The 21,457-nt window shown below is 38.9% G+C and overlaps 1 protein-coding gene across 3 annotated transcripts in view; it reads left to right on the top strand.

Moving 5' to 3' along the window:
- Positions 1 to 21,457, top strand: part of npas2 (neuronal PAS domain protein 2) — a 62,799-nt gene that overhangs the window by 2,682 nt on the left and 38,660 nt on the right. The window contains exon 2 of one of the 3 annotated variants that reach the window (XM_057354666.1): positions 4,124 to 4,296. The exons of 1 other annotated variant lie outside the window; for it this stretch is intronic. The gene's annotated coding sequence lies outside the window, so the exon portion shown is untranslated. Of the gene's footprint in view, positions 1 to 4,123; positions 4,297 to 18,983; positions 19,296 to 21,457 lie in introns of those variants that run through there. One more of the 3 variants, XM_057354657.1, reaches the window with a different exon arrangement.

The raw sequence follows: 21,457 nt of genomic DNA, 5'->3' as shown, positions 1-21,457 counted from the left end.
GAATACAGGCTTGCTCTGTGTGGGCAGCTTACTGTGCCCTGTTCTGCTCTAGATGTTAAATGATTTTGAACGAAGGTTCTCATTAGTAGGAAACCCACACAGGCTGAGTGACAGATAGACAAAAGAGCACAACCCCGGGGGACTGGGGGGTTGTGGGGGCTATGACAGGTACATCCCTCCTCCGGTGTGAGTGTGTGTTAGGTAACAGATGACACAGTGGCCACTTCTGGGCTGTTACAGGGTGTTTGTACGGGGAAACTGGGTTACTGGGGCATGGCCTGCAAGCGTTGCCCTAGCACGCAGGCATATCACTGTGACTCACCAGGCATAAATGGCAGTGAGCTGCTGCTGAGCCTGTGCATGCTAAGAGAAACGCCGGCCCTTTAAATGCAGTGCATGGAATCGGACTAATTCTTCCAGTTCTTGTTTAGGCCATGGTGAATAAATCACTACATAATAAAAACACACTACAAAAAAATTAAAAGGCCTTTTTGTGCATTAACCTTTCTGAACATCAATTTTTACAATGTAAACTAGGGCTGCAACTAATGATTATTTTGATAATCGATTAGTTAGACGATTATTTTTTGATTAATCAGATAAAAAGTCTAATTAGATCTTTTGCTTATAACTAAATCAGAAATGGGAAAAGAATACACAACTGAACTCATTAACCTTCTCTCAAAATGTTGTGGATGACTCCCTAATAAACACACCAAGGCTGATGAGTTGATTCAGGTATAGAAGCAGCTGACAATATAGTCTCTCCCAAACGTGGGAGGTAGGGGACGGTTGGCCAAGGAAATAATTATTTTTTTGTGGCATGAAAAGTGAGATTTTTGTCATTCAAATGTAGTGAAACAGTAAAATGTAGGCCTACTTAGAAAAAATATAGGCTACTTAAGTATAGTACAGATACTCAAAAAGTGTACTTCGTTACTCCCCACCTCTGAACCAAATAAACCCCCAAATCAGAGTATTTAGCCACAAATTGGGTTTTACTAATATAATCTTTAATTTTGTCATTTAAAAGACCTCTCCCCTTTAAACTTTAAAACTGTGCGGCTTGAAGAGCTACATGCAAAAGACGTCTGACTTAAAAACTGCGCAACTTTTACTGCACGGAGAGACGTTCGACTTTAAAAATGTGCACCTTGCGCTGCACGGAGAGAAACGTTTGACTTTAAAACTGCGCAACTTGTGCTGCAGGGAGAGACGCGTCTGACTTTAAAACTGCGCACCTCGCGCTGCACGGAGAGAAACGTTTGACTTCAAAACTGCGCAACTTGTGCCGCACGGAGAGACGCATGCACGGAGATACATATCTGACTTTAAAACTGCGAACCTCGCGCTGCACGCAGAGACGTGTGCACGGAGAGAGAGACACATTTGACTTAAAAACAGCGCAGCTCGGGCTGCACGGAGAGACACGTCTAAAATTGTAATTTTAAAAGGGAAGAAGACGCGCTTGATTTATAACTGCACAGCTCGCAAGTGACGTCACAGACCAACTAATCGATAATGAAATTCGTTGACAACTATTTTTATTATCGATTTTATCGACTAGTTGTTGCAGCCCTAATGTAAACAGATTGTAATAGGAGTTAAATCATGTCTAGATGGCCCAGTGGTGCTCAAAGATGAGGTGAAATGAGGGCTAGAGGTCGGTCACATGTAAGGAGCCATAAGATCTAGGAAAAAACATAACATAAAGCATGCAATGCTGGTTAGATTGTCTCTTTACACTGCATGTTGTATCATACAATTTGCATTAGACTGTGTTATGTTAAGGATGAATTGATTCCACATAGTTTTAAGTTCTTTACTCCATATTTTCTACTCTACAGATTTAACAAGATTTAAGATAGAGTACCCTCATGTGTACATACAGTATGTAATTTGGAGTACACAGCAATTCCATCAATTTGGCTCTAAGTACATGTTTTTTGCAAGATGACAATATTATATGATGACATTATAAGATGACAGATATTTATATCTGATAATGTTGGTCACACAAAGGTAGCCATTGACTCCTAGCTGTTTGTTTGATTTGCTGTTAAAATACAGTTTGAGGGCAGTACAGTTCTTTCATTTGAAGGATTTTACTACTGTCTTCTGAAAGTGTATTGCTAGTGTGATGCACATGGGACCACAACATACTGTATGTGCTAAGATGTTTTATTTAGCTGCCTTATTTCATTTCCTTATTGCATACTGGAATTTTTTAACCCAATGTTATTTCTCTTTCTAATCCAAAGAAGGATCTTATTGTCAGTGTTGTTTATTGTTTCTTTCTTTCCATCTCACCACCTGATGCATCTCTTAAGATATCAAGTTCTCTGTTCATCCATAACTAGTCACTTAGTTTAGTCAGTCAGTTCCTCCATTCATAGTTGCTTTCCTCTTGCTTCAGTGCCTGAAAGTATAGGTTTAAACTACTACTCAGACTTCTCGTGATAGTTCACCCAAAAATGAGAAGTCTGTCATCGTTTACTAATCCTCTTGTCATTTCAAACCTGAATGTCTTCTCTGCAGAACACAAAAGATGATATTTGGAAGAATATTGGGAACCGAACAATGGCAAAAATTGCTGCCATTTATGAGCTATTTAATGAAGCCTCTCCCTGCTGGAATTAAACAAAATGGATACCTTCATTTAACTGATATAAATTATGAGGAACATACAAAATTACACATAACACAAAAATTCCTCTCTTGTGGATGGAAGGACAGTTCAAGCTGAGATCCCATTCTGCGATTGGTCCAAACTCTTTGTTTGGCACTAAATGTGTATGACTGAGAAATCTTTATCTTTATTGTATAAGATAAACAAAAACCCACAAACCCTTGATGGCTGGACTTTCCATATCAGCTTTAAGTTTACCGTGTGGTCTCTGTTTCAGAGCTTATTTACCGACTAAATGACGCAAAACGGTGTTTGTGAGATTGATAAGAAATAATGTATTAAAACCCACTACAGTGGTTTAGCTTGTTACATTATCATCATATTCAATAAAAGAACGAAGCAGAACAAAACGCAGATTTCCTCTCACCTGTGTGGACTTGAAATGAGAAGAAAATGTAGCATTTGTTTTACTTTTAGATCAACTGTTCTGTGTATTGGCATAATAAATGAGACATGGAGGTTAAAAGCTGTGCCTGAATCTACTTTGAAAAGACTGATATTCGAACAGTTCAAGTATAATGATCATAAAGTTCTCTGATGAGGAGAAAGCTTTTGAATGATCAAGCTTTCAGCAGCAGGGCTAAAATCACGATCAGAAAATTGCTGCAGTGTTACTTTGTTTGTGTGTTTGACCCACATTTTGCCACTTCACACAGGTTAGTGTTTTAAAACATTATTTATTTGAATAGTTCTAGTATTTGTATATATTTTTATTCACACCCACACCCACCTTTGTGTTGCTAATGCTGGGGCCTAACCAAAAGATTTTTTAAATCTTATAAGAGTTTCAAACTGTGAGAGACAAAAAAAATCCTATAATGTGTGGAGCGCCGTGATGTGACGAAGGAAGCACAGCACCACACACGAACAGATTTTCAAACAGAGTCCTGACTGTGAACACAGGAAATCTTGCAAATTCTCTCGAGATTTCAGAATAACTTTTTTTTTATTTCACTGTATGTTTATTATATACTGTATGTGTTCAATATAAAAAAATGTGTACATAAACCTTTTATGTGATTTAAAAAATATTATTTATCGTTGAGAAATTGCTCAAGCAGCGTTGTCTAAAGCATTTAAATTGGCACAGCACTCGATATAATTTTATTGCAACTTTCAAATACAGTATAGTTGTATTTATGTCTTCACAGTAATTAAAAAAAGAATATTAATACTGTTTTGTAAATAGCTGCTGACATTATCACCTGAACGAGTCTTCTGGCTCCACTAGCTCCACTGGACCTATTTTTTCTGTTCTACCTTAAAGCATCAGCACACTCGTACTCCTACCACTACCGTCTCTTTTTTATTGAAATTATTTGTAATTGCGATGATAGTGTTTGTTAGTGTTTTGTAATGCTTTTGACAGAAAATTGACAGAAGAAAGAAAAGGGATTGGTTGAAGTCATGATGCAGTTGTTATGCTTCTTTCAGCTGGCTTTCTGATTGGGCATAATTTCGTCCTACTTGACAATCAACAGCGTTTTTGTGCGATTGTCCTCGGAGAAAGTCCTCCCCCCACACATCAGGATTTCTGATTGTAAATATTCAACATGTTGAATATTTATGATTCGCGATCGAGGCCGCTCCGATGTTCTTCCGATCAGGTACATTCACTCTTAACACACATCACACACCATAGGAAAATCTGATAAAATAATCTGTAGAGCCGTTTAAGATCATCGGGAGTTTGCCTAGGATTGTCGGAAGTGGAGAAATCGGCCCGATTTATTATCTTGTGGTGAGGGCCTGGCATTACGCAATCTAAACGTATAAAAAGCATTTTCTGAATGATCAACTATTAAAATTAAAGGAACAGTTCACCTAAAAATAAAAATTCCATCCTCATTTACTCACCCACAAGTTGTTCCAAATCTGTATAAATGTATTTGTTCTGATGAACATAGAGAAAGATATTTGGAAGAATGCTTGTAACCGAACAGTTCTTGGACCCCATTGACTACCATAGTAGGAAACATTCTGTTGAACACATGAGATATTTTGAAGAATGTAGGAAAGCAAACAGTTCTGGGGCACTTTTGACTACCATTGTCATTTTTCCTAATGGTTGTAACTTTGGTTGAACTTTTGGTAACTTTTGGGTGAACTGTCCCTTTAATGTAAGATTTATATGATTTTGACTATTGGTTTAAACAGTACATCGAATGGTTAGTTGGATTTTATGTATAAACAAATCTAGTAGATAATATACAGTTACTAGATCACTGAATATAAAACCTAATAGGTGAGAAAGGGAGTGTGTATGTATTGAAGCTCTGCCCAATGTGTGTCACAGGGAAAATGGGGTTAGTTGAACAGCTGAATGGAAATTCATCACGATTATCATGTGAGTGTTACGTCCAACAAATGAATAAAGCCATGAGTATGTGCTGGAGAACTCTCTGGAAAGACATTCAAAGTTCATTTGTAAAAGTCAAAGGGAGTTTCACTCATGCAGGTCTCTGAACAAACTGTAAACACAGTAACAGACCAGAGCACAGAAGCAGTTTGAAATGTGATTTTGCAGAATCCAAAGTTCTCTTTTCCAGTTTGTGGAGTGTATTGGAGTATAGTTGGGTTTGTTGTATGGCTAGAACTGTAGATCTGACTCGGCATTTTAGAATTTTTTGACACATTTACTGTTTACCACACTGGTGGAAAACAAACCGTGGGAATACTTTAGGGAGACTGTAATTGGTGTTCTTCGACTATGACGTAAGTAGATCTGAATTCAACTCCAAGACACAAATTTGTCTGTTTTGGACTGTTGCACTTTATTTGGATTAGTTTAAAATGTCATCTTTTCACTATTGTTCTATATTCTAGTGAGGATAAAAGATGTTTTGCATGTTAATTTTTGTGCTGCTCTTTTCCAAATTTCCATGCAGTGCAAAAAATCTCAGGGGCACTTTTGTATATTTAAACTTGCAGCGTGAAGATGCACCATGTCAGATTTGATGGTAATGATTTCAAATAGCATTGCTTACAAATGAAATGTGAGAACTATAGAGGACGGCAGGATGTTCAGTTAATTATGGCTTAAAGGGATAGTTCACCCATTAATAAATCTCATTTACTCACCCTCTTGTCATTTTAAATCTGTATGACTTTCTTTCTAATACAGAAAACAAAATACTGTTTTAAAGATCGTTGGTAATCGAACAATGCCTTTCAAACATGTATGAATCTGTTCTGCAAAGCACAAAAGAAGATATTTTGAAGAATGTTGGTAACTGAACAATGCCAGTACCCGTTGTTGCACTGGTTTTGTGTCTACACAATAGAAGTGAATGGGTACCGCCATTGTTCAGTTACCAACATTCTTCAAAATATCTTCTTTTGTGCTTTGCAGAACAGATTCATACATGTTTGAAAGGCCAAGAGGGTGAGTAAATGAAGACAGAATTTTCCTTTTTGGGTCACTTTAAATTGAGTTCTGTTCTTCACGCAGAGCTATTGCTTGAGATCAGATGACTTGGGATGCAATGCAAGTCAAGTGCACCATAGCTGTCGCTTTCACTTATGACATGTTCCACAAAACATCTGCTACTGTATTTTGCCATGTATAAATAAAGAAAATCATATGGATTTTGAAACAATGATGACAAAATTTTCATTTTAGGGTGAATTATTCATTTAACCCCAACCTGGCCCTATAACTAAAGTCAAATTCAGCCATAATCAAAGCCTTTTAAAGCTCAACATAGAGGTCGGCCGATAAATCGACCGATTTTTGGGATTTTTTAATTAATTGGCATCGGCTGATTGTGCCCCAAACTAGGCCGATTAACAGGCAGGTGAATCTATGAGCAGCTAAGCGGTGTTGTGGAACACGGGACGCTGCCTCTTGCAGCATAAAGGTACGAACAGACCAGGACGATAATCGCATGTGCTTATCGCCAGCGTTTTTCGAGACGTTTTTATTTTTAAATAGAAATGACGCTTTTACGCCTGGTCTTTTGGTGCCCTTTGTTTAGTCACGATGCGATTATCGTCCCGGTGTGGACACCTTTAGTGTGTGTTAGAAATCTGAAATGGAGAGAAAACATTCTGCTTGCTTGGTTTTTCGTCATTAAACCAAACTTTTAAGTCTTCAGCCAAAGTTTAAATCCTGGCTTGTTGTTTCCCCTCGTTTACGCATTATGTCCGTCTGCGGTCTTTTGCGGCTGTTTAAACGCATTCGACCACAAGAGCATCTATTTTCCTGTCAGGCTAGAAAAAGGCTAAAAGCTAAATATAACTAAAAACGCAGTTATGAGCAGCAGGCTATGTAATACGAGTGATTTTTTAAATTTTTGTTTTAACTTAGATTATGACCATTTGACTAAAAGCAATGTCTGCCAACAAACATAAACAAAAAGCATGCTTCAGAACAGTTACAGAAGGTGCTTAAAAGTTTTGAGCTATGTATTATTACAATGAATTAGACCTCTATCTTGTACCCTGCAATAAACGCTTACACAATCTTTCTTAATCCAGTGCACTGATTTGAAAAGACATTTCCTTAATAAATGTTTAATTTAAGCAATATTCTGTATCACTTCTTATTACTTAATTAGATTTAATGAGATGAAGGTGGAAAAAAGAAAATCGGCCAAACATATCGGCCATCGGCTGGCCTGATTTCTAAAAATCGGCATCGGCCAGAGAAAAACCCATATCGGTCGACCTCTACAACTATGCACCAAAACCAATTTTAGGCTTCAACCCCCGAGAGAGATAGTTTTGCTCAGTATGAACGACTGGAGATGGGGCTGGGGCAGATAAGTCTCTGTGAGTGTGGATTTATTGGCCGTAGAAGGTCTCGAGGGGCAGAACCAGCTGTACTGTTGCCTCATGATTACGTTAAGCGAGTGGAAGTATGTTGCACATGACTGCAGAGGGAATGTCTGGTATTTGTGTTGCACTCCGTAACCTTCTAATGGTGTCATATGTGATGTTCAGTATACAATTATATATTCGCTCATACAAACGTCATTCTCGGCTCAAATGCCCCCTCTCTCTCTCTCTCTGTCTCTCTTTCTTTTCCCCCCAAGACCCACCCAGCCTGCCCCCAGCTGTTTTTCTGCTTTTTATTAGTTTTTCATTTTGCTATATGGATTATTTCCCTTTAGTTCTGCTGGCTAGTACGAGTGCGTGTTTGTGCATGTGTGGCTTGGCTTGGGCTTGTCACCTCAAAGATACATGTAATAAACCTTAATATAAAACAGTATGTTATGATGTGTTCTTTGACTGATGGTGTGTAATGCTAATGGATAGAGAGACACAGATCTCCAGCTGATCTGAGCTGATGTGTGCTCCTGTGCTGACTTTACCACAGATAGAGCACTTATTACAGTATATTGGAAACATAAATGAGTGAGTGTGCATATGGTAGGGAGCGAAACATATCCTATATTTGTTTGTGTATGTGCATACATGAAAGAGTATTTCAGGTTAAGACATTGTTTAATCCATTCTGTTCAAGCCTGTGTGGGGTCTATATTTATCCAGGTTTCTAGGTTAGTCCTATCCTTAACTCTACTTAGAACATCAGAGTCTGTTCAGGTTAAAACTATTCCTGTCCACTCCAGGCTTAATTCTTTTACAGTTTATCTGATTTTGGCTGTGCGTAGTGGTTGAAGATTTGGCCGTCTTTGCACATGTAATAACATCAAATTATTTTATATGACTTTTTATTATTGTATTTTTTTCTTATATTAACACATTTTTTGACTGCTGTTTTAAAAAAAATTTTAAGTCAGTTGCTTGGCTGTCTATGCGCAGGAGTCAGAAAGCATTAATTTGCGTTGCGAAGATGAATGGATGTCCTAGGCTTGTCGAACGACTTGCGGGTGAGTAAGTCATGGCAGAATTTTCATTTTTTGGTGGAGTTCCCCTTTAACTTCATCCTGAACCAGAAGAAGCTACTAAAGCTGTCAAACACACCATCCGCTTCATTATTCCAGGGGAGAAACCACAGCACACACAAACATAGAGACTGAGTAGCTACATAGCGTGAAAGACTGGCAGTTTAAGAGGGATCTGCGGAGGCAGCTCTGATTTCCAAACACAAAGATAGAGACCACGTTTAGACCAGACATTATGTTGGTTTCAGAAACATCAAAGCAGGTGGTCGAGCTGACAGTCCCTCGGGAAGGTCAGATTAGGGAGGAAAAATGATTCTGAGCTGGTGCTGGGATGCCGCAGGCAGGGGTGGAGTACTCAATGTGGGCCACTTGAAGTAGACTGAAGAGGATTTATAGCTCACACACTGTGCAAGGTGTATTCTATTAGGCATCAAAGGTTTACAGGAGAAAAGCCATCCTATCCACCACAGGGGCTGCTGAAAAGGCCTCAAAATAGTCCACCAAATTACATGCGAAACATTGCTTGGATGTCCCAGTTGTTGGTTGGATGCAACATCAAACCAAGGAAACATCGCCTAGTAAAGCTGACCACCAAAACCTTCTCAAACAAGAATGAAATGTTCGCTTTAGAAGAGTTCAGTAGTGTGCACGTTTACTTCAGACCAAATGTGCTTCAGTCAACCATATAAAGAGCTCTGTGTAACACTGGTGTCACAAATGAAGCCGTTACTCAAATATCACCAAGTGGAAGTTCGTTTGGAGTTGGCCAAAAAGCATAGTGACCCAGTTGCGATGTGGGGAAGGATTTCGTGGTTGGATGAGAGACCATACAATGAAGGCTGTTGGTGGCGGGTAATCTGGGCGTATATGTTCAAATTGAAGATTTGAGTGGAACAAAATACTGTATAACGCTTGTTTATGACGTATATGTGAATGTTAAGGTGTTATCCGACAGTGATGTGTAAATATTGGCTGAAAATGTGTAAAAAATTTATTGAATTAAAATTGCTTATGCAATAATTTTGTGTTCTAGTGTTTGTGTGTATTGGGAGAGGGTGTTTCTTTGGACTAGTGTGAAAGCTACTCTTTATCTGAGAGTGTGTGTGTATGAGTGTGTTGGGACTGGGTGTGGAGGCAGCAATGCATTGTGGGATGGACGACAGTTTGCTATCCCAATCTGTGCTCACGCAGCTTGGGTGTGGCTCCAGTCAGACAAATTGAGATCTGGACTTTCGGTTTTGGGGTTTGTTACATTGAATATAAAAAATATGGCCAATATTAGCACACCGATGTTTGTTTTTCCAACCTAAGCTTTCCAGTGTTTCCAACATGTGCTTTTTCTCACAAGTGTTTGTTTACACAAAAAATCGTTTTTAGGTGTGAGGTTAATTTCAATGTTTTATGTTTCAGGATTGCACTGTCCAGCTCATTACTGATGATGTCACATTATGACTCACTTTGACTGGATTTTTTAAAATGCTTTGCTGTTTGCAGAGAGACAAGGAAGCACTCTCTGTGTTGGCGTACAGGGATCTCAAGCAGACAAACAAACTTTGGCTAATGTGGAATCAGTGATGTCATCACAAATTAGATCATTTTAATAACGCAATTGTTTGTCTTAAAAACCAGTGAGAAGAAATGGAGACATTTGTCTCTTGCCCAAATTTTATCCTGAGAAACAGACAAGTCCCCTAAGGAACTTTAGTAGGGATCTCTTTAGTGCCTCAAGCTGTGCACAGATTTGCCAAGATACCAGACAGAGATTTCCAAATTCATGTTTTTTATCAAGTTGTGTCAAAAACTTACCTTACAAATTAATATTAGAGCCTCATAATCTTCAACAGTTGTCTCAAGTTCCTGCTTGTAAGGTGAATACATGCATAAAACATGACATGAATTCTTCAGCTATGAAAGAGAAATCTCTAAGCAATCCAATGTTTTCTCTGGGATGGATAATGTATTTAATACAGGTTCTTTAAAGCAAATTTAGCCAGTGGCCTTATTTTGTATGTGTGCCAACATAAAGAATTAGTATTTTCTCTCTCTCTCTCTCTCTCTCTCTCTCTCTCTCTCTCTCTCTCTCTCTGTTTTGCAAGACTGTGGAGATTGTTTGAATGGTTAATATTAATGAAATCTAATGAACGTTTTGGATATAGAAGTGAATTATTTATGCTTTGTTAGTGCCGCTGCCCAGCGAAAGAGATTGATGGTTCTTTAATTATAAACTAATGAGAGGAGACCACAAACAGTCATTACACTAAAAACAGCAGAGCGTTAGCCAAAGGGCTCTTTTAACACAAAAACCATGTTTGATAAATGGTGCAGCCTGTATCAAATTAAATATTAAGATGGTTTGGTAGGTGTAATACAGTTCAAAGTAAGGAAGGAAGGAGGCGGGAACCAGCAAACATTAAATAAACTTTTAAATAAAATCAACAACAACACGAAAGTAAAGGAACGACAGCTACCTCACGGTCAACTGCCAGCCACACAAACATAAATAAAACTTAACACAATGTCCAGGCCTGGTCCTCTCTCGTCGTACACTCCTGTCGCTCGTCCTTTTATGCTTCCGATCTCCTCCATGAGAGATGCGAGACCGGTGCAGCGCGCAGCTGACACTCATTATCACTCATCACTGGCCTGGCACGTTCCCTCACGGCTCTCTCCCGCCTTCCTCGTTACAGTAAGTTAATAAATAACCAGTTAGAAAGGGTAGTTGTTGAAAGGTTATTGTGAATGCAGGGATGGAGTAAAACAGGTCATTTTTGGAAGTGCAAATGCACTTGCTGCAAGTGAGCGCTTTTGTAGTTTTGCAGCTTTGTGTATTGCATCATAGAGCCAATACTTCAGGATTGGTGCTAGAACTAGAATTCAATATGTCCCTTAAGTAAAATCACATAATATGCCTGAAAGAGTGAGGCCAAACTGAAAATCTGGGGTTCGCCTTTCATTAAACCTAGAAAAAAACTATTTGAAAAATGCACAGCATAGAAAAGTTACAATGGAAAATAAAGAGGAAATCTGGTTGATAGTAATAACAGTTTTATTTCTGTCTTTAATGTGCACCGTGTCATCAGACTGTGGTGAGAGGTCGGATATTCGTCTATTGAAGCTAATAAGATGAGTTAATATGTAACCTTACATTTTTTAATTGAAAAGTAAATGATAAATAATGCAAAATTCTCAGCAGTTGTCTCCGATGTATATTTGTCTCAGATGTTAAAGCTCAGTGTATATTTGTGTTTTTCAGTTTATGCATGTGTGTGTGTGTGTGTACGTTGCAGTTTTGAGCTGAGCTCTAGTACTCGCTTATTGGTTGTCTCTGAGCTTCTGTCCAGTTGAATCTCTGAATGCATGTGTATGCATACACAATATAGTTACATCCCATCCCTGTTCATTTCTGAATTCATTACCATAGTAATGAGAGGTGATGGTAAACACACAAACAAACTCACAATTTAGGCATGCAAACAATGCTGAAAAGCACTTTCTTAATCTGACACCTGATTTTACCTGAAGTGCCTCTATATTTGGCATTAACATGCGATCTGTATCTGGATGTTGTCCACATACACATTGAAAAGACAAGCGTAAACGCGCTTCTGATCGGAATATCATCCGATCAGCGTGTCCTGATCCAGAGGTAGTCGAGGACGCATTGTGATCGGATCTCAGTGTAATGTAAACGCAATCCAGACAGTTTATTATACATTTACCGGTACAATTTCACATAAAACCCCGCCCGCTATCATTAATATCTCGTCTGTCTGAAAATGCAGCGGAAAGTTTACTCTTGCTCACGAACGTTGCACAGTCGTTCATTTTCCCACGAAATTATCATGGATACTTTAACCTACAGAGGATTTATGTCAAATCACACGAGATGTTTTACTTGACCACTTCAGCTGTATCATCGCTGTATTTGTGACTGCCATGAATGGCGTTTACTCGCACACACAGCGCCAGCTTAAAACGCATCATTTGTTTATTTTCATGTCACAGACACGAATGGCAACACTATACCAGCTTGTTTCTAACATACGTTGTGTGTTTACTATAGCCTATACGGCGTAATCAACTCTCCGGTTCCCCGAGGGCTGCTGCCGCGTGTCTCGTACGGCTCTCACTAAATCCTTGGTGTTTCGAGTCTGACGTGATCACCCAAACGTGTTTTTTCATCAATTTTAACAATCATAGGTAGTTTAGATGGTTAGAGTAAGGTTAGGGTTAGGGTAAAGGTTTCGTAAGACTTGAAACACCAAAGATTTAGTCAAAACCAACAAGCCACGCCCACGGATCTGACTCGTAAGTACCGTCCCCGGAAGACAGATTAAGCGGCAAACGGGCAGCTTGAAACGGAGCTCTGAATACACCGTATATCATTTACACACAGAAACAAGATTGTATAGTGTTGCTTATAGCTGATGTCAGTAAACACGCTATTTAGGGCGCAGACCAAAGAAACGACGCGCTGTCACTTTCAGCCGAACCAACCCAAATACACGAGAACGGTGTAAGTGGTCGCTTTTGATCATAGGAACTTCGGCCTACTTATGTGATTAGTTTATGTGTCCGTGACATGAATAAACAAATGATGTGTTTAAAAACACCGTTAGAGTCTGTGTGTGTGAAACCCGCCACAGCTCAAGTACAAAAGCTTGTGTCATTTTACGTCCTCTGCTTATACTTTCACATAAGATCATTAATCATTTTAACCATGGTTTACTTCCCACCGCTGCCTCGAGTTCAACATGGCTGCGTATCAAATCTGTAACATGCTCATCCTCCCCGTTATACGTGTTGTGTGAAATCTCCCCGCACCTGGGCTATTTTTAAATTGCAGCTTATTAAAATAATGGGCGGGAAACTAGAGATCCGATCAGTTATCCAGATGTTGAAGCCACTTGTTACAAGTGTAAACGCGCTGTGTCCTGATTGTCTGAAGATCCGATCTGCTTGTTCGGATCACCGAGATCGCATGTTAATGTCAAGTATAAACGCACCCTTAGAGATGCTGAAAAGCACTGAAGTAGTTGAATTTTTCCAATTATAGACGGTTTCATCTTAACAACATAAACAAACGTGATCCCAACTGAACTTCCGGTACACATTCACAAACAATAGAGTGCCTGTAGATTATTTCTGATAACAATCAGTAGAAACCGACAAGAACCGTTACTTGGCTAAACTTGTCTCTCCAATATTTTGAATTTAGACACCGATACCAAGCTCAACCACTAGATGTCAATGTACCATACGGTTTCTTTAAATGCGTCCGAACTACAGGACCCATTCAACAAATTGTTTATTTTATAAAATGAACATACAACAAAATTCAACAAATCGATTATTTAATACAATTATTATACATTAAAACAATAATACAAATTAATATTGACAAAAATAAAATATAAATAGTTATATTATTGGACACTAGCCAAACACAAACCGGAAGTTAACTGGGAGTCAGGCACTCGCGCCCGATGAAACGGTCTACACAAGCAATATGGTTAGATCCAGAAGGATAATAGACTTCACAGCAGATAGTCAATCTCTTACCCAGCCCCTCCATTCTCTTCACTCGCTCTCCCCCACTTTCTCTTTCTGTGATGTTGCCTGTATAATTAAGTGATCACTGTTCTGTTTGATATAAAGTAGCTCACTGTTAAATTAAAATCCATTTTAATTATAGTCTCTCTTCTCTTAATTACTTTGTGTTTTCCCCCTCTAATAGACCCCCACTTTTTTCTCTCGCCTGATCTTTCTCTCTCTGTCTTTATTCTCTTATAAAGAGTTGAGAACCATAACCACCATTCAATGACTCTTGACCATTAAACAAAAGGAAACGTTCACACACACTCACAAACAGCCTCTTTTACTTAATGATTAGCTTTTCATTTAGCTGGGTCAGACCACATTAAGATAATTACAATTGTAAAAGAACAATATGGGTTTACTGTGTAACGAGGGACACGTATGCGGATAATTACAACACAGATCAACACACAAGCATAAATGACCAGTGCGTCTAACAGCCTGTATGTTATGATGTCAGAATTCAGAGCTCAATAAATAGAATGGTGGATAGACAGTCTGATAAAGCCGTGGATGCGTGAATAGATGGAGTATGTCTGGTTGAATGTATATTTTTGTCTGTAGGGCTTTAAACATCTCTTCTGTCCTTTGAGGTTGAAGGAAACTGCTGCTGACATACATAATCTTGTGTTGGGCTCAACAAGAGAAGTAGAAAGGTTAAAGCATTAGTTCACCCCAATGAGAATTCAGTCACCCTTGTATCATTCAAAACACACATGCTTTTATTTCCTCACAAAAGTGATTTTTGTCTGTACAATAACAGTTTCCAGTGAACACAGCTGTCAAATTCCGAAAAGCACCATAAGCGGAGTCCGAATGACTTGTGCACTTTATTCTGTTTTATATGGTGTTTTTGTAGCTGTAAACCTTTGTTGTATGGCAAGAGCGGAATAACCATTTTGTTTTAGAATGAGTAGAGATGCACCAATATATAAAAACTATTTAATAGTTTAAAAAGAACCGATGATCAGGGCCGATTTAGAGCTGAAGATCTTTGAACCCGTCGGGTTCGGGCTTAATTTCTATCATTTTACATGGGCTCGGGCCGGGCTCGGGCTTGCGCAGTAAATGAGCGGTCATGTGATGCGTTCTGATTTGCGCGAGAAAGATGCGAAAATGGATGCTGAGGAGGTGAAACGGAGGCTTGCCTCTGGCGATTACGTTTTGGTTGCACCAGCAACTAAAGCAAAGTCTGAGGTGAAGAAAAGTTTTGACCATGTGCATAATGAGAATAATGAGCCAGTGGGATATGTGAGATGTTACGATGTTACAGAGGACTTATTTTATTTCTTTGTTCCAACTTCCAAGTGGCCTATAGCCTACGTTAGTCATTAATAAATTATGTTAAAACATATATAAATGACGCATTCTTGACAAAAGCTGTGTGCGTGCGTACATTTGAATAGCCTAATGTCTGGCTGTAAACGGGTTCGGGCTTTTAAAAAGCTGTCAATCAAAATGTACTTGTCGGGCTTGGGCCGAATTCTGTCGGGCTCGGACCCTGTCGGGCCTAACTTTTAAGGCCCAATTACAGCTCTACGATATATCCTGTAAATCTAAATTTGTGCTGTATAGAAAATGTTAAGAATGTCAGTTTGATGCTCAATATTAATAGTCATATGTATTAATAACATTCAAAAAGTTAAGAAATATTAATTTAATCTTCAGAATCGGTATCAGCATCGACAGATATCACTCTGAATAAACGGCTATTGGTAAGAAATTTGGTATCTGTGCGTCTAGTCATTGGTCGTTGACTGCTCTTTCGAATTTTCATGTGTAAAGATTTCAGGTTTCATTCATATGCAAACATATGTTTTATAAATTCCTTGACAATTGTTTGGAAATACAGAGTATAGAAGAAGATAGCTACTGTAAGTTACAACAATAGACGGAGAACGTAGCTGTCAGATCTGTTGACAAATGGCTTGTTGTACCTGTTTGACAGTTGTTTGGTAACATTCTTATTAGTCTAATAGCTGAAATCACTTCCAGGATGAGTATTGTGTGGTATTTGTTTTCATTTCTTTGACTTTTGAAATGATATAAGGTCAAAACCATGAACTACTTCTAGTTAAAGCAATTATATTAATTCAGCCATGAACATCTGACTGATTTATAGTGAAATCTGTCAAATATACTTAATATCATAACGTTTGTTTATGCATTTCAGGCACATTTTTGTGAACGCATAACTAAAAATAGTATGTTATAAAGAACCTAAAAATGCTCTGATTTTATCAACAGAGACACAGAGACAGTAACAGAAACTGATGGAGCGCAGATAGAGAGTGAAGAATGTCAGCATTTTTAAATGTAGGGGATTGTGAGACTGTTTACAATAATACGGGTGGCATCAGGAAGCAGAGGTTTGTATGTGGTTATAAATTGACTGCTTAAGTGAATCAGCATGCGTCGGTGCAGGACCTGGTAAACAAACCACATCGAGCTATAATATTTGCAAATATTACATATTTGTACAAACCATCCGTGGGAAACATTGCGACAAGTATGTCTGCAGTCTCAGATATGCATGTTTCTGTGTGATATGTAAGAGCATGAAGTACACTTTTATAGATACTATAGATGTGTTCATTTGTTTTGTGAGAATTCATCTGGGCTTGGTGTGATCTCAAAGGATTGTGTTGTTGGGACAGAGGCCATCTTTCTGGTCTGAGGGGAGTGACCCTACACAGTTAGCATCCAATGACTGGCTTATGAATTCCTTATGAACAAATCACTTGACCTTATATAGGTTTGCAACAGACAGTTGTAGGTTGTAAACGCACACACCCTTATCACACATCAGATTTTATATCTGTTCCTGTCATTATTTCTTGCTTGATGTTTAACATAAAAAACACCTGGAGCGCTGACATGGAAGAATCATTGTGATTTTCCTCTAACAATCAAACAAAAACTCGGCTACAAAGCATTCAGTTCGTTCCCTCTCCTTTTCTGCCTCTCAGTTCCTCCTCCTCACTTGTGCTGCTGTTCCACTGACCCATATTCCTTGTGTAGTTCTTTAAAGCAACAGAGCCCGCAGTCAGCTTCCCAACCAAAGTAGCACTGACATTAAAAAAAAACCCAGTGACAAAGCAAAACATTAAAAGAAAGAAAGAAAAATAATTGTCCTAGGGATTATCTTTATTTGTTGAGCTTCATTTATATGCCATGACACAATGCAATGTGGAATCTAAATAGTCAAAACACCCTCAAATCATCATCCATCATTAATTAGACCGCATTGCTTTCAGTTTTAAAATAATTAGCAGAGTTTTTAAGCTACTTTTGCTTACTGCAATAAAAGTCATTAAAGTGTTAAGTGTAATGCAAGCAATTAAATCTATTTGGTGAGTACATTTACTGTAAAAGACATTGTGTTGGTAAGGTCACACAGCAGATGTGTTTCAGTAGAGCAGCCATGTTGGATGGAGGGTCTGAGGGAGGATTCTGTGTTCGCCATGGCAACCGTCTCAGTCCTGAAACTGTGATTCCAACAGCACACATTATTTCTGCTTTAGATGTTTTACATCATCTAAAAGGTGTTGGTTGGATATTGAAAAACAGATCCCATGTTTGGAGTTTTTAAAAAGAAAATCATTGTTACATCTGGAGACTTACATGTTTACTTTGAAAACGAATGGTTTTTGAGTTTACATTTACATTTAGTCATTTAGCAGACGCTTTTATTCAAAGCGACATACAGAGAGTTCAGGGAGCAATAAGCGATATGTCATACAGGAGCAATAATACAATAGGTGCTAATACAAAGTTACTAGTTTCAACAAAAGCCAGACCAATACCTGTTGAGAGAAAGAGAGAGGGTTAGTTTTTTTGTTGTTGAAACTTTACTGTATATTGACAAATAGACACCTTACAAAGTGTGGATAAAGCCGTTTTAAAGCTTTTATAAAGTTTTGTTTTATATTTATCTTTGCTTTTTATATACTCACATTTATGGAAATACAGATGGCTCTGACGGTGACTGTGACTTTGTACATCAAATCCACATATCTAAGGCGGTTTATTGTATCATTAAATGTATCATTATTTGGTGTGACACTGAAACAGACCTTGGTTTTACTGCATTTGGCAAATATGTGAGAAAACTGCCTGCAAAATAGAGGAGTGCAATGTTACAGCAGGCTTTGATACAGCATGCTTCAGACAGGTAGCCCAGTGCCCTGCAACATGCAAATTCATGTAATTCACACCATGTCTTATAAATCCCCTCCAGCAATCACTCTAATGGCTTTTCTTGAATAGTCAGAGACTTTGAATATAGACTACTTTGCTTTGCATCTTTCACATCAGCAGAATTTGAACCATATTTGTTGATGTATTCAACGTTCCTAATATTATTTTCTTTGAGCTGCCAAAAATGAGATTTCATTGGCATCAATTAGTCTTGTTGTCGGACTTTGATCTTAATTTATGGGCTTTGCACAAACTTGGGCTATAGGTTTGTCATCTTCCAGGAGAATGTTACTGCCCTGTGGTAAAAAAAACTATGCTGATGAGTTGCATACGAATATAAGCCTATGCTTCAGCCCCGCATATACACAAGCGCTGACAACAGCCAGCCATACCAAAAATGTTTAAAAAATGATGTTTTGGGGTATTTATGTCCTGACGTGGGGATCTTTTCTCAGCTGTGTGTGTGTGTGTGTGTGTGTGTGTGTGTGTGTGTGTGTGTGTGTGTGTGTGTGTGTGTGTGTGTGTGTCGTGTGTGTGTGTGTGTGTGTGTGTGTGTGTGTGTGTGTGTGTGTGTGTGTGTGTGTGTGTGTGTGTGTGTGTGTGTGTGTGTGTGTGTGTGTGAGGCTGCGGGCGGTTAGTGATGTCGTTGGTTGAGTATTGAGCTCCCGTCTGACCTACTTTCGTACTTCGCATCAGCTCAGCGCTGTCTACAGGCGCTCGGGAACGGAGGATGTGGACCCGGTAACGGAAAAAAACACACGGAACCCGTTGCAGAAACGCCGAGTATCGCTATATGGTGGGATTCCTCAGTTTGCGTGTTTGGTGCATTTTTGTCCGGTTTCCCACTTTGGAGTGGTTTTCTTGTGGATTGTTATTGTGAAGACGTGCTCGCTCGTGGCTTCCATTGAGGCGCGGACGGAATGTTCACCGATAGCCGAAGTCAGTCGCGGAAATGCACGGTAAGATTTTCTTTGTAGTTTTACAGTTCAATACAGTTCAGGTGTGGAACGGTTTTAATATACTTAAAGCTTAGTTGTTTGCTTCCATGAATCAATGAAGCTCTCGTGTACAAGCTACACTTGAGAAGCGAGTGGAAATATTAAGTAATAGAGTTGTGATACATGACATTTAGTTTGATGCTCGAGGGTCGCGGATGCGCGGAAGCGAAACGCGCTGCTCGCGGGAATGTATCACGGAGCTTAATTCCTCCTCACCTTAATGTTTTCATTCCCGGCGTGATGGGATGTGCGAGCGCACAGCAAAAACATTCAGTGCACACTGTTTACAGTGAAATTATATGAATGAAAACTTTACATTTTTGCCGGTATGTTTGCTGATCCGACTGTCTTGATTTAGGACAGGTTGAAATTCTTGCAATGCGCCCTAAATGGGTCACTGTGAAGTCAGCAGAAACCAGTATCTCCAGTCAGCGTAAACCAGCCAGTTTTGACAGTGCATCGTTGAAACTTTTGACCCTTTTGTAACTTTAAATGTGATTTATTTCATTTTTTCTCGTGTGAACAAAAAAGTCTGTCTTAAAATACGCGCTTCTCTCTCGTGCTGTGTCCTTGGACTCCTGCTGCTGTTTAGGCTGAACGTGCGTGTTTGGGTTCTCCATTTTGTGGTTTATAAGTTAAAAATTACGTTTAGGTACAGGTGCGTTTGATAAAGGAGTTTGTTTTATTGGCGGTGAACTGCGCACAGTAGGGAGTAGGCTACAATGAAGCACAGATGAAAAACTGTTAAAACAAAAACCACAGACCCGCAACAACATGTGTTCTGTGGTAAACTGTGTTGTGATTGATTGTATTGTATTATGATTGATGTTGTAAATTGTCTTTATGTTGCTTGCTGCTGTCCTCTTGGCCAGGTCACTTTTGTAAAAGATTTCTTGGATTTTATAAAATAAACTGGATAAATAAAATAAATGAATTGAACATTTACGAAGCATTTCAGATGCTACAGTAAGAGAACAAGTACATTTGTAGGGCCCTCTGAAACTCTTCATTTAGTTTCTTGTGGAGATTGTTGTATGTTCATAAAATGGGGAAAACCATTGTGAATGTTTGCGTACTAGTGTGGTTAAGTGTGTATGGGTATGTACGCCTATCTTATATGTTCTAAACCGTATATGTGGCTTTCTGGTTAAGTGTGTGTGTGATTCACTGAAGTTATGATTATTGTAAGAAGTGTGACTGGTGTGAGTCAATGTGTATGTATGGATGGATATGTGAGTGTGTATGGAGAGTATCTTGTGTATCTTGTGTGTGCCGTATGGAGCCCTTGGTTAAGGGTGTGGGTTGTATGTGGGCCCCTGCTTAAGGGTGGGCTCTGGGCCTCATGGTCATGTATTGTAAATAGTGTCAGAGTGATGCAATAATTCCCTCACCTCTCACACAGGGATTAGACTGTTCACTTCCTGGAAATCACTCTTTGTGCTCTATCTGTTTTTCTCTTTCTCTCTCGACAGCAGTATATTACTAATTAGAGTTTCAAAGACACTAATGTCAAGTCTGCGTTTGGCACATATTTCCCGGAGAGACAAATTAAACAGTGTTTATTAGAAGGGCTTATGGATACCAGGGTCTCTGTAATTCTCCATGACATCTCTGTTATCCTGTGTCCATAATTGAGTAAGGTGCACTTGAACTATTCACTTGTTTGATGAAAACCACATCTAAGTGCAGAGTCCACGCAGATGCATCATTCCAACAGCAGGGAATCAACACTTAAAGGCGGGATGTCCGATTTCCGAATTACGCATTGTTTAGACAAAGTCGGGCCGAGTACCAAAACAACCTTGTAGCCAATCAGCAGTAAGGTGCACAGTGCAGAGGATGGACAAAGCGAAAGATGGGGGTAGGGGTGTGTCTGTTTTGGTGATTTGAACATCAACAACGGCTAAGAGAAATCGGACACCACGCCTTTAATAAGTCTTAATAGGCTAAGAGCCACAGTGTTGTTGTAACTGTCAATAGAGTCATTTATTAAATCAGTGTTTGTATGCATTCTACAATGATGCATCACTGAAAAAGTATTCATTAAAGCTGTGTTACCTTAAGTATAGGTTTGCATTAGTTTTAAATTACATTTAATTTCTACTGAAAACAAAATGATAGTT

This window comes from Triplophysa rosa, linkage group LG2, assembly GCF_024868665.1.
Source record: "Triplophysa rosa linkage group LG2, Trosa_1v2, whole genome shotgun sequence".
In the NCBI taxonomy this organism is placed as follows: domain Eukaryota; kingdom Metazoa; phylum Chordata; class Actinopteri; order Cypriniformes; family Nemacheilidae; genus Triplophysa; species Triplophysa rosa.
The sequence above is the reverse complement of the archived record's forward strand: the minus strand, read 5'-3'. Positions and strand labels throughout refer to the sequence as shown.